Here is a 13,023-nt window from a genome sequence, read left to right on the forward strand (position 1 = left end):
AGGTAAATGATAAAAACAGAATTTTTGATGTGAAATGCTACCTAGCATAATTCTCAATGTAATTTTCTTTATTGTGGCATGAATGTTCAGATCCAAATGATTCATAATAAAAGTTCATGACATAAGAAATAGTAATACTTCAAGCATACTTAATCAAGCAATCATGTCTTCTCAAAATAACATGGCTAAAGAAAGTTATCCCTACAAAATCATATAGTCTGGCTGTCGCTCTATCTTCATCACACAAAGTATTTAATCATGCACAACCCCGATGACAAGCCAAACAATTGTTTCATACTTTAGTAATCTCAAACTTTTTCAACTTTCACGCAATACATGAGCGTGAGCCATGGACATAGCACTATATGTAGAATAGAATGGTGGTTGTGGAGAAGACAAAAAAAGAGAAGATAGTCTCACATCAACTAGGCGTATCAATGCCCATTAATAGATATCAATGTGAATGAGTAGGGATTGCCATGCAACGAATGCACTAGAGCTATAAATGTATGAAAGCTCAACAAAAGAAACTAAGTGGGTGTGCATCCAACTCGCTTGCTCACGAAGACCTAGGGCATTTTGAGGAAGCCCATCATCAGAATATACAAGCCAAGTTCTATAATGAAAAATTCCCACTAGTATATAAAAGTGACAACATAGGAGACTCTCTATCATGAAGATCATGGTGCTACTTTGAAACACAAATGTGGTAAAAAGGATAGTAGCATTGTCCCTTCTCTCTTTTTCTCTCATTTTTTTTCTTTTTTTTCTTTTTTTCTTTTTTCTTTTTTTTTCTTTTGGGCCTTTTTTATTCTTTTTGGCCTTTCTCTTTTTTTTTCTTTTTTTTAGTCTGAAGTCTCATCCTGACTTGTGGGGGAATCATAATCTCCATCATCCTTTCCTCACTGGGACAATGCTATAATAATGAAGATCATCACACTTTTATTTACTTACAACTCAAGATTACAACTCAATACTTAGAACAAAATATGACTCTATATGAATGCCTCCGGCGGTGTACCGGGATATGCAATGAATCAAGAGTGATATATATGAAAATTATGAGGGTGGCCTTGCCATAAATACAATGCCAACTACATGATCATGCAAGGAGCAATATGACAATGATGATGCGTGTCATATAAATGGAACGGTGGAAAGTTGCATGGCAATATATCTCGGAATGGCTATGGAAACGCCGTAATAGGTAGGTATGATGGCTGTTTTGAGGAACGTATATGATGGGTGTATGGTACCGGCGAAAGTTGCGCGGTACAAGAGAGGCTATCAATGGTGGAAGGTGAGAGTGCGTATAATCCATGGACTCAACATTAGTCAAAAGAACTCCTATATTTATTGCAAAAATCTACAAGTCATCAAAAACAAAGTATTACGTGCATGCTCCTAGGGGGATAGATTGGTAGGAAAAGACCATCGCTCATCCCCAACCGCCACTCATAAGGAAAACAATCAATCAATAAAATTGTGCTCCAACTTCATCACAAAAGCGGTTCACCATACGTGCATGCTACGGGAATCACAAATTTCAACACAAGCATTCTTTAAATTCATAATCACCCAACTAGCATGACTTTAATATCACGACCTCCATATCTCAAAACAATTATCAAGTATCAAATTGATCATAGCATCCAATTCACTTTCTATGATAGTTTTTATTATACCCAACTTGGATGCCTACCATTCTAGGACCAATTTTATAACCATAGCAAATACCATGCTATTCTAAGAGACTCTCAAGATAATATAAGTGAAACATGAGAGATCAACAATTTCTTCAAGATTAAGCCACCGCCATGCTCTAAGAGATATAAGTGAAGCACTAGAGCACTATTAAGCTCAAAAGATATAAGTGAAGCACATAGAGTATTCTAATAAATTCTAATCAAGTGGGCTTCTCCCAAAAGGTGTGTACAGCAAGGATGATTGTGGTAAACTAAAAAGCAAAAACTAATATCATACACGACGCTCCAAGCAAAACACATATCATGTGGCGAATAAAAATATAGCTCCAAGTAAAGTTACGAATGAACGAAGACGGAAGAGGGGATGCCTTCCGGGGGCATCCCCAATCTTAGGCTTTTGGCTATTCTTGAATATCTTGGAGTGACATGGGCATCCCCAAGCTTAGTCTCTTGTCACTCCTTATTTCATAGTCCATCAAATCCTTATCCAAAACTTGAAAACTTCACAACACAAAACTCAACAGGAAATCTCATAAGCTCCATTAGTGAAAGAAAACAAAACCACCACATAAGGTACTGTAATGAACTCATTCTTTATTTATATTGGTGTTAAACCTACTGTATTCGAAGTTCTCTATGGCTCATACCACTTAATACTAGCCATAGATGCATCAAAATAAGCAAATAACACACGAAAAACAGAATCTGTCAAAAGCAGAACAGTCTGTAGCAATCTGTAACTAACGCAAACTTCCGGAACTCTAAATATCCTACCAAAATTGGAAGTCCTGGACAATTTGTCTATTGATCTACATCAAAAAGAATCAACGCAAAATCACATTTCTGTGATTTAACAAAACTAATTTCGTGCGCGCAAAGTTTCTGTTTTTCAGCAGAATCAAATTAACTATCATCATAGGTTATCCTATAGGTTCTACTTGGCACAAACACTAATTAAAACATAAAAACACATCTAAACAGAAGGTAAATGCAAAATTTATTACTAAACAGAAACAAAAACAAAAAACACAAATAAAATTGGGTTGCCTCCCAACTAGCGCTATCGTTTAACGCCCCTAGCTAGGCATAAAAGCGAGGATAGGTCTAAGTAGTGCCATCTTTTGTTGGGGAAGATTGCAGAAAATTAAAAAATTTCCTACGGTTTCACCAAGATCCATCTATGAGTTCATCTAAGCAACGAGTCAAGGAGTGAGTTTGCATCTACATACCACTTGTAGATCGAGTGCGGAAGCGTTCAAGGGGATGGTGATGATGGAGTCGTACTCACCGTGATTCAGATCACCGATGACCAAGTGCTGAACGGACAGCACCTCCGCGTTCAACACACGTACGGTACGAGCGACGTCTCCTCCGTGTTGATCCAGCAAGGAGGAAGGAGAGGTTGAGGAAGACAGCTCCAACGGCAGCACGATGGCGTGGTGTTGTTGGTGCAGCAGTACTCCGACAGGGCTTCGCCAAGCACGTACGGAGGAGGAGAGGTGTTGGGGAGGGGAGGAGCTGCGCCTTGGCTTGGGTAATCATCCCTCCCCTCACCCCTCTATTTATAGGGGAAGGGGCAAGGGGGGCCGGCTGTTGGGGAACGTTGTAGAAAATTAAAAAAATTCCTACGGTTTCACCAAGATCCATCTATGAGTTCATCTAAGCAACGAGTCAAGGGAGAGAGTTTGCATCTACATACCACTTGTAGATCGCGTGCGGAAGCTTGCAAGGTGATGATGTAGTCGTACTCGACGTGATTCGAATCACCGATGACCAAGTGCTGAACGGACAGCACCTCCGCGTTCAACACACGTACTGGACGGGAGACGTCTCCTCCTTCTTGATCCAGCAAGGGGAAGGAGAGGTTGAGGAAGACAGCTCCACCGGCAGCACGACGGCGTGGTGATGGTGGAGAGGCAGTACTCCGACAGGGCTTCGCAAGCACACAACGGAGGAGGAGAGGTGTTGGGGAGGGGAGGGCTGCGCCTTGGAGGGTGGTGCGGCTGCCCTCCCCTCACCCCTCTATTTATAGGGGGAAGGGAGAAGGGGGCCGGCCCCCTAGAACCCATCTAGGGGGGGTGCGGCGGCCTAGGGGAGAGGGGAGAGGGTGGCTTGCCCCCCAAGCCAAGGGGGGCGCCCCCTCTAGGGTTCCCCCTCAACCCTAGGCGCATGGGCCCAAGGGAGGGGGGTGCGGCCAGCCCACCAGGGGCTGGCTCCCTGCCCCACGCAGCCCATGTGGCCCCCCGGGAGGGGTGGCCCCTCCCGGTGGACCCCCGGAACCCTTCCGGTGGCCCCGGTACAATACCGGTATGACCCCGAAACTTCCCGGTGTCCGTTTGACAACTTCCCATATATAAATCTTTACCTCCGGACCCTTCCGGATCTCCTCGTGACGTCCAGGATCCCATCCGGGACTCCGAACAACATTCGGTAGTCACATACTAGTCTTCCTAATAACCCTAGCGTCACCGAACCTTAAGTGTGTAGACCCTACGGGTTCGGGAGACATGCAGACATGACCGAGACGCTCTCAGTCAATAACCAACAGCGGGATCTGGATACCCATGATGGCTCCCACATGCTCCTCGATGTTGTCATCGGATGAACCACGATGTCGAGGATTCGATCAAACCCTGTATGCAATTCCCTTTGTCAATCGGTACGTTACTTGCCCGAGACTCGATCGTCGGTATCCCAATACCTTGTTCAGTCTCGTTACCGGCAAGTCACTTTACTCGTACCGTAATGCATGATCCCGTGTCCAACACCTTGGTCACATTGAGCTCATTATGATGATGCATTACCGAGTGGGCCCAGAGATACCTCTCCGTCATACGGAGTGACAAATCCCAGTCTCGATCCGTGTCAACCCAACAGATACTTTCGGAGATACCTGTAATGCACCTTTATAGTCACCCAGTTACGTTGTGACGTTTGATACACCCAAGGCACTCTTACGGTATCCGGGAGTTACACGATCTCATGGTCGAAGGAAGAGATACTTGACACTGGCAAAGCTCTAGCAAAACGAACTACACGATCTTTTATGCTATGCTTAGGATTGGGTCTTGTCCATCACATCATTCTCCTAATGATGTGATCCCGTTATCAACGACATCCAATGTCCATAGTCAGGAAACCATGACTATCTGTTGATCACAACGAGCTGGTCAACTAGAGGCTCACCAGGGACATATTGTGGTCTAAGTATTCACACGTGTATTACGATTTCCGGATAATACAGTTATAGCATGAATAAAAGACATTTATCATGAACATTGAAATATAATAATACTTTTATTATTGCCTCTAGGGCATATTTCCAACAGTCTCCCACTTGCACTAGAGTCACCAATCTAGTTACATTGTGATGAATCGAACACCCATAGAGTTCTGGTGTTGATCATGTTTTGCACGCGAGAGAGGTTTAGTCAGCGGATCTGCGACATTCAGATCCGTGTGCACTTTGCAAATCTCTATGTCTCCATCTTGAACATTTTCACGGATGGAGTTGAAACGACGCTTGATGTGCCTGGTCTTCTTGTGAAACCTGGGCTCCTTGGCGAGGGCAATAGCTCCAGTGTTGTCACAGAAGAGTTTGATCGGCCCCGACGCATTGGGTATGACTCCTAGGTCGGTGATGAACTCCTTCACCCAAATCGCTTCATGCGCTGCCTCCGAGGCTGCCATGTACTCCGCTTCACACGTAGATCCCGCCACGACGCTCTGCTTGCAGCTGCACCAGCTTACTGCTCCACCATTCAACATATACACGTATCCGGTTTGTGACTTAGAGTCATCCAGATCTGAGTCGAAGCTAGCGTCGACGTAACCCTTTACGACGAGCTCTTCGTCTCCTCCATAAACGAGAAACATGTCCTTCGTCCTTTTCAGGTACTTCAGGATATTCTTGACCGCTGTCCAGTGTTCCTTGCCGGGATTACTTTGGTATCTTGCTACCAAACTTACGGCAAGGTTTACATCGGGTCTGGTACACAGCATGGCATACATAATAGATCCTATGGCTGAAGCATAGGGGATGACACTCATCTCTTCTTTATCTTTTGCCGTGGTCGGTGACTGAGCCGAGCTCAATCTCACACCTTGTAACATAGGCAAGAACCCCTTCTTGGACTGATCCATTTTGAACCTCTTCAAAATCTTATCAAGGTATGTGCTTTGTGAAAGACCTATGAGGCGTCTCGATCTATCTCTATAGATCTTGATGCCTAATATATAAGCAGCTTCTCCAAGGTCCTTCATTGAAAAACACTTATTCAAGTAGGCCTTAATGCTGTCCAGAAATTCTATATTATTTCCCATCAAGAGTATGTCATCTACATATAATATGAGAAATGCTACAGAGCTCCCACTCACTTTCTTGTAAACGCAGGCTTCTCCATAAGTCTGCATAAACCCAAACGCTTTGATCATCTCATCAAAGCGAATGTTCCAACTCCGAGATGCTTGCACCAGTCCATAAATGGATCGCTGGAGCTTGCATACTTTGTTAGCGTTCCGAGGATCGACAAAACCTTCCGGCTGCATCATATACAGTTCTTCCTTAAGATGCCCGTTAAGGAATGCCGTTTTGACGTCCATCTGCCATATCTCATAATCATAGTATGCGGCAATTGCTAACATGATTCGGACGGACTTCAGCTTCGCTACGGGAGAGAAAGTCTCGTCGTAGTCAATCCCTTGAACTTGTCGATAACCCTTAGCGACAAGTCGAGCCTTATAGATGGTAACATTACCATCCGCGTCCGTCTTCTTCTTAAAGATCCATTTGTTTTCTATCGCTCGCCGATCATCGGGCAAGTCTGTCAAAGTCCATACTTTGTTTTCATACATGGATTCTATCTCGGATTTCATGGCTTCAAGCCATTTGTTGGAATCCGGGCCCGCCATCGCTTCTTCATAGTTCGAAGGTTCATTGTTGTCTAACAACATGATTTCCAGGACAGGGTTGCCGTACCACTCTGGTGCGGAACGTGTCCTTGTGGACCTACGAAGTTCAGCAGTAACTTGATCCGAAGTACCTTGATCATCATCATTGTTTTCCTCTTCAGTTGGTGTGGGCATCACAGGAACGGTTTCCTGCGCTGCGCCACTTTCCCGCTCAAGAGGTAGTACTTCATCGAGTTCTACTTTCCTCCCACTTACTTCTTTCGAGAGAAACTCTTTTTCCAGAAAGCATCCGTTCTTGGCAACAAAGATCTTGCCTTCGGATCTTAAGTAGAAGGTATACCCGACAGTTTCCTTAGGGTATCCTATGAATACGCATTTTTCCGACTTGGGTTCGAGCTTTTCAGGTTGAAGTTTCTTGACATAAGCATCGCATCCCCAAACTTTTAGAAACGACAGCTTAGGTTTCTTTCCAAACCATAATTCATACGGTGTCGTCTCAACGGATTTAGACGGTGCCCTATTTAAAGTGAATGTAGCTGTCTCTAGAGCGTATCCCCAAAATGATAGCGGTAAATCGGTAAGAGACATCATAGACCGCACCATATCCAATAGGGTGCGATTACGACGTTCGGACACACCGTTTCGCTGAGGTGTTCCAGGCGGCGTGAGCTGTGAAACGATTCCACATTTCCTTAAGTGTGTACCAAATTCGTGACTTAAGTATTCTCCTCCACGATCTGATCGTAAGAATTTTATCTTTCGGTCACGTTGATTCTCTACCTCATTCTGAAATTCCTTGAACTTTTCAAAGGTCTCAGACTTGTGTTTCATTAAGTAGACATACCCATATCTACTCAAGTCATCTGTGAGAGTGAGAACATAACGATATCCTCCGCGAGCCTCAACGCTCATTGGACCGCACACATCGGTATGTATGATTTCCAACAAGTTGGTTGCTCGCTCCATTGTTCCGGAGAACGGAGTCTTGGTCATTTTGCCCAAGAGGCATGGTTCGCACGTGTCAAACGATTCATAATCAAGAGACTCTAAAAGTCCATCGGCATGGAGCTTCTTCATGCGCTTGACACCAATGTGACCAAGGCGGCAGTGCCACAAGTATGTGGGACTATCGTTATCAACTTTAAATCTTTTGGCATCTACACTATGAACATGTGTAATATTACGCTCGAGATTCATTAAGAATAAACCATTGACCATCGGAGCATGACCATAAAACATATCTCTCATATAAATCGAACAACCATTATTCTCAGACTTAAATGAGTAGCCATCTCGTATTAAACGAGATCCAGATACAATGTTCATGCTCAAACTTGGCACTAAATAACAATTATTAAGGTTCAAAACTAATCCCGTAGGTAAATGTAGAGGCAGCGTGCCGACGGCGATCACATCGACTCTGGAACCATTCCCGACGCGCATCGTCACCTCGTCCTTCGCCAGTCTCCGTTTATTCCGCAGCTCCTGCTGTGAGTTACAAATATGAGCAACGGCACCGGTATCAAATACCCAGGAGTTACTACGAGTACTGGTAAGGTACACATCAATCACATGTATATCAAATATACCTTTGGTGTTGCCGGCCTTCTTATCCGCTAAGTATTTGGGGCAGTTCCGCTTCCAGTGACCCTTCCCCTTGCAATAAAAGCACTCAGTCTCAGGCTTGGGTCCATTCTTTGACTTCTTCCCGGTAACTGGCTTACCAGGCGCGGCAACATCTTTGCCGTCCTTCTTGAAGTTCTTCTTACCCTTGCCCTTCTTGAACTTAGTGGTCTTATTGACCATCAACACTTGATGTTCTTTCTTGATTTCAGCCTCTGCTGACTTCAGCATCGAGAACACTTCAGGAATGGTCTTTTCCATCCCCTGCATGTTGTAGTTCATCACAAAGCTCTTGTAGCTTGGTGGGAGCGACTGGAGGATTCTGTCAATGACCGCCTCATCTGGGAGGTTAATGTTCAGCTGGGTCATACGGTTGTGCAACCCAGACATCTTCAGGATGTGCTCACTGACAGAACTGTTTTCCTCCATCTTACAACTGTAGAACTTGTCGGAGACATCATATCTCTCGACCCGGGCATGAGCTTGAAAAACTAGTTTCAGCTCTTCGAACATCTCATATGCTCCGTGGTGCTCAAAACGCTTTTGGAGCCCCGGTTCTAAGCTGTAAAGCATGCCGCACTGAACGAGGGAGTAATCATCAGCACGAGACTGCCAAGCATTCATAATGTCTTGGTTCTCTGGGACGGGAGCGTCACCTAGCGGTCCTTCTAGGACATATTGTTTCCTGGCAGCTATGAGGATGATCCTCAGGTTCCGGACCCAGTCCGTATAGTTGCTGCCATCATCTTTCAGCTTGGTTTTCTCTAGGAACGCGTTGAAGTTCATGTTGACATTAGCGTTGGCCATTGATCTACAAGACATATTTGCAAAGGTTTTAGACTAAGTTCATGATAATAAAGTTCTAATCAAATTATGAACTCCCACTTAGATTAGACATCCCTCTAGTCATCTAAGTGTTACACGATCCGAGTCGACTAGCCCGTGTCCGATCATCACGTGAGACGGACTAGTCATCGTCGGTGAACATTCTCATGTTGATCGTATCTTCCATACGATTCGTGTTCGACCTTTCGGTCTCCGTGTTCCGAGGCCATGTCTGCACATGCTAGGCTCGTCAAGTTAACCCTAAGTGTTTTCGCTGTGTAAAACTGTCTTACACCCGTTGTATGTGAACGTAAGAATCCATCACACCCGATCATCACGTGGTGCTTAGAAGCGACGAACTGTAGCAACGGTGCACAGTTAGGGGAGAACACTTCTTGAAATTTTATAAGGGATCATCTTATTTACTACCGTCGTCCTAAGTAAACAAGATGCATAAACATAATAAACATCACATGCAATTATATAGTTGTGACATGATATGGCCAATATCATATAGCTCCATTGATCTTCATCTTCGGGGCTCCATGATCATCTTGTCACCGGCTTGACACCATGATCTCCATCATCATGATCTCCATCATCGTGTCTTCATGAAGTTGTCACGCCAACGACTACTTCTACTTCTATGACTAACGTTTAGCAATAAAGTAAAGTAGTTTACATGGCGTTATTCAATGACACGCAGGTCATACAAAAAATAAAGACAACTCCTATGGCTCCTGCCGGTTGTCATACTCATCGACATGCAAGTCGTGAATCCTATTACAAAGAACATGATCTCATACATCACAATTCATCATTCATCACAACTTCTGGCCATATCACATCACATGATCAATCGCTGCAAAAACAAGTTAGACGTCCTCTAATTGTTGTTGCATCTTTTACGTGGCTGCAATTGGGTTCTAGCAAGAACGTTTTCTTACCTACGAATCACCACAACGTGATTTTGTCAACTTCTATTTACCCTTCATAAGGGCCCTGTTCATCGATTCCGCTCCAACTAAAGTGGGAGAGACAGACACCCGCCAGCCACCTTATGCAACTAGTGCATGTCAGTCGGTGGAACCGGTCTCACGTAAGCGTACGTGTAAGGTTGGTCCGGGCCGCTTCATCCCACAATACCGTTGAGCAAGAAAAGACTAGTAGAGGCAAGTAAGATGACAAAATCCACGCCCACAACAAAATTGTGTTCTACTCGTGCAAAGAGAACTACGCATAGACCTAGCTCATGATGCCACTGTTGGGGAACGTTGCAGAAAATTAAAATTTTTCCTACGGTTTCACCAAGATCCATCTATGAGTTCATCTAAGCAACGAGTCAAGGGAGAGAGTTTGCATCTACATACCACTTGTAGATCGCGTGCGGAAGCTTGCAAGGTGATGATGTAGTCGTACTCGACGTGATTCGAATCACCGATGACCAAGTGCTGAACGGACAGCACCTCCGCGTTCAACACACGTACGGGACGGGAGACGTCTCCTCCTTCTTGATCCAGCAAGGGGAAGGAGAGGTTGAGGAAGACAGCTCCACCGGCAGCACGACGGCGTGGTGATGGTGGAGAGGCAGTACTCCGACAGGGCTTCGCCAAGCACACAACGGAGGAGGAGAGGTGTTGGGGAGGGGAGGGCTGCGCCTTGGAGGGTGGTGCGGCTGCCCTCCCCTCACCCCTCTATTTATAGGGGGAAGGGAGAAGGGGGCCGGCCCCCTAGAACCCATCTAGGGGGGGGTGCGGCGGCCTAGGGGAGAGGGGAGAGGGTGGCTTGCCCCCCAAGCCAAGGGGGGCGCCCCCTCTAGGGTTCCCCCTCAACCCTAGGCGCATGGGCCCAAGGGAGGGGGGTGCGGCCAGCCCACCAGGGGCTGGCTCCCTGCCCCACGCAGCCCATGTGGCCCCCCGGGAGGGGTGGCCCCTCCCGGTGGACCCCCGGAACCCTTCCGGTGGCCCCGGTACAATACCGGTATGACCCCGAAACTTCCCGGTGTCCGTTTGACAACTTCCCATATATAAATCTTTACCTCCGGACCCTTCCGGATCTCCTCGTGACGTCCAGGATCCCATCCGGGACTCCGAACAACATTCGGTAGTCACATACTAGTCTTCCTAATAACCCTAGCGTCACCGAACCTTAAGTGTGTAGACCCTACGGGTTCGGGAGACATGCAGACATGACCGAGACGCTCTCAGTCAATAACCAACAGCGGGATCTGGATACCCATGATGGCTCCCACATGCTCCTCGATGTTGTCATCGGATGAACCACGATGTCGAGGATTCGATCAAACCCTGTATGCAATTCCCTTTGTCAATCGGTACGTTACTTGCCCGAGACTCGATCGTCGGTATCCCAATACCTTGTTCAGTCTCGTTACCGGCAAGTCACTTTACTCGTACCGTAATGCATGATCCCGTGTCCAACACCTTGGTCACATTGAGCTCATTATGATGATGCATTACCGAGTGGGCCCAGAGATACCTCTCCGTCATACGGAGTGACAAATCCCAGTCTCGATCCGTGTCAACCCAACAGATACTTTCGGAGATACCTGTAATGCACCTTTATAGTCACCCAGTTACGTTGTGACGTTTGATACACCCAAGGCACTCTTACGGTATCCGGGAGTTACACGATCTCATGGTCGAAGGAAGAGATACTTGACACTGGCAAAGCTCTAGCAAAACGAACTACACGATCTTTTATGCTATGCTTAGGATTGGGTCTTGTCCATCACATCATTCTCCTAATGATGTGATCCCGTTATCAACGACATCCAATGTCCATAGTCAGGAAACCATGACTATCTGTTGATCACAACGAGCTGGTCAACTAGAGGCTCACCAGGGACATATTGTGGTCTAAGTATTCACACGTGTATTACGATTTCCGGATAATACAGTTATAGCATGAATAAAAGACAATTATCATGAACAATGAAATATAATAATACTTTTATTATTGCCTCTAGGGCATATTTCCAACACCGGCCCCTCTAGATGGGATCTAGAGGGGGGCGGCGGCCAGGGAGGGGGGACTTGCCCCCCAAGCAAGGGGGGCGCCCCCTCTAGGGTTCCCCCCATACCCTAGGCGCATGGGCCCAAGGGGGGGCGCCCAGCCCTCCAGGGGCTGGCTCCTGCCCCACGCAGCCCATGTGCCCCCCCGGGAGGGGTGGCCCCTCCCGGTGGACCCCCGGAACCCTTCCGGTGGCCCCGGTACAATACCGATATGCACCCGAAACCTTCCGGTGTCCGTATGACAGCTTCCCATATATAAATCTTTACCTCCGGACCATTCCGGAACTCCTCGTGACGTCCGGGATCTCATCCGGGACTCCAAACAACATTCGGTAATCACATACAAGTCTTCCTAATAACCCTAGCGTCACCGAACCTTAAGTGTGTAGACCCTACGGGTTCGGGAGACACGCAGACATGACCGAGACGGCTCTCAGGTCAATAACCAACAATGGGATCTGGATACCCATGTTGGCTCCCACATGCTCCTCGATGATGTCATCGGATGAACCACGATGTCGAGGATTCAAGCAACCCCGTATACTATTCCCTTTGTCAAGCGGTACGTTACAAGCCCGAGACTCGATCGTCGGTATCCCAATACCTCGTTCAGTCTCGTTACCGGCAAGTCACTTTACTCGTACCGTAATGCATGATCCCGTGACCAAACACTTGGTCACTTTGAGCTCATTATGATGATGCATTACCGAGTGGGCCCAGAGATACCTCTCCGTTATACGGAGTGACAAATCCCAGTCTCGATCCGTGTCAACCCAACAGACACTTTTGGAGATACCTGTAGTGCACCTTTATAGTCACCTAGTTACGTTGTGACGTTTGGTACACCCAAAGCACTCCTACGGTATCCGGTAGTTACACGATCTCATGGTCTAAGGAAGAGATACTTAACATTGAAAAAGCTCTAG

The sequence above is a fragment of the Triticum aestivum genome, chromosome 1B, assembly GCF_018294505.1.
Source record: "Triticum aestivum cultivar Chinese Spring chromosome 1B, IWGSC CS RefSeq v2.1, whole genome shotgun sequence".
NCBI lineage: Eukaryota > Viridiplantae > Streptophyta > Magnoliopsida > Poales > Poaceae > Triticum > Triticum aestivum.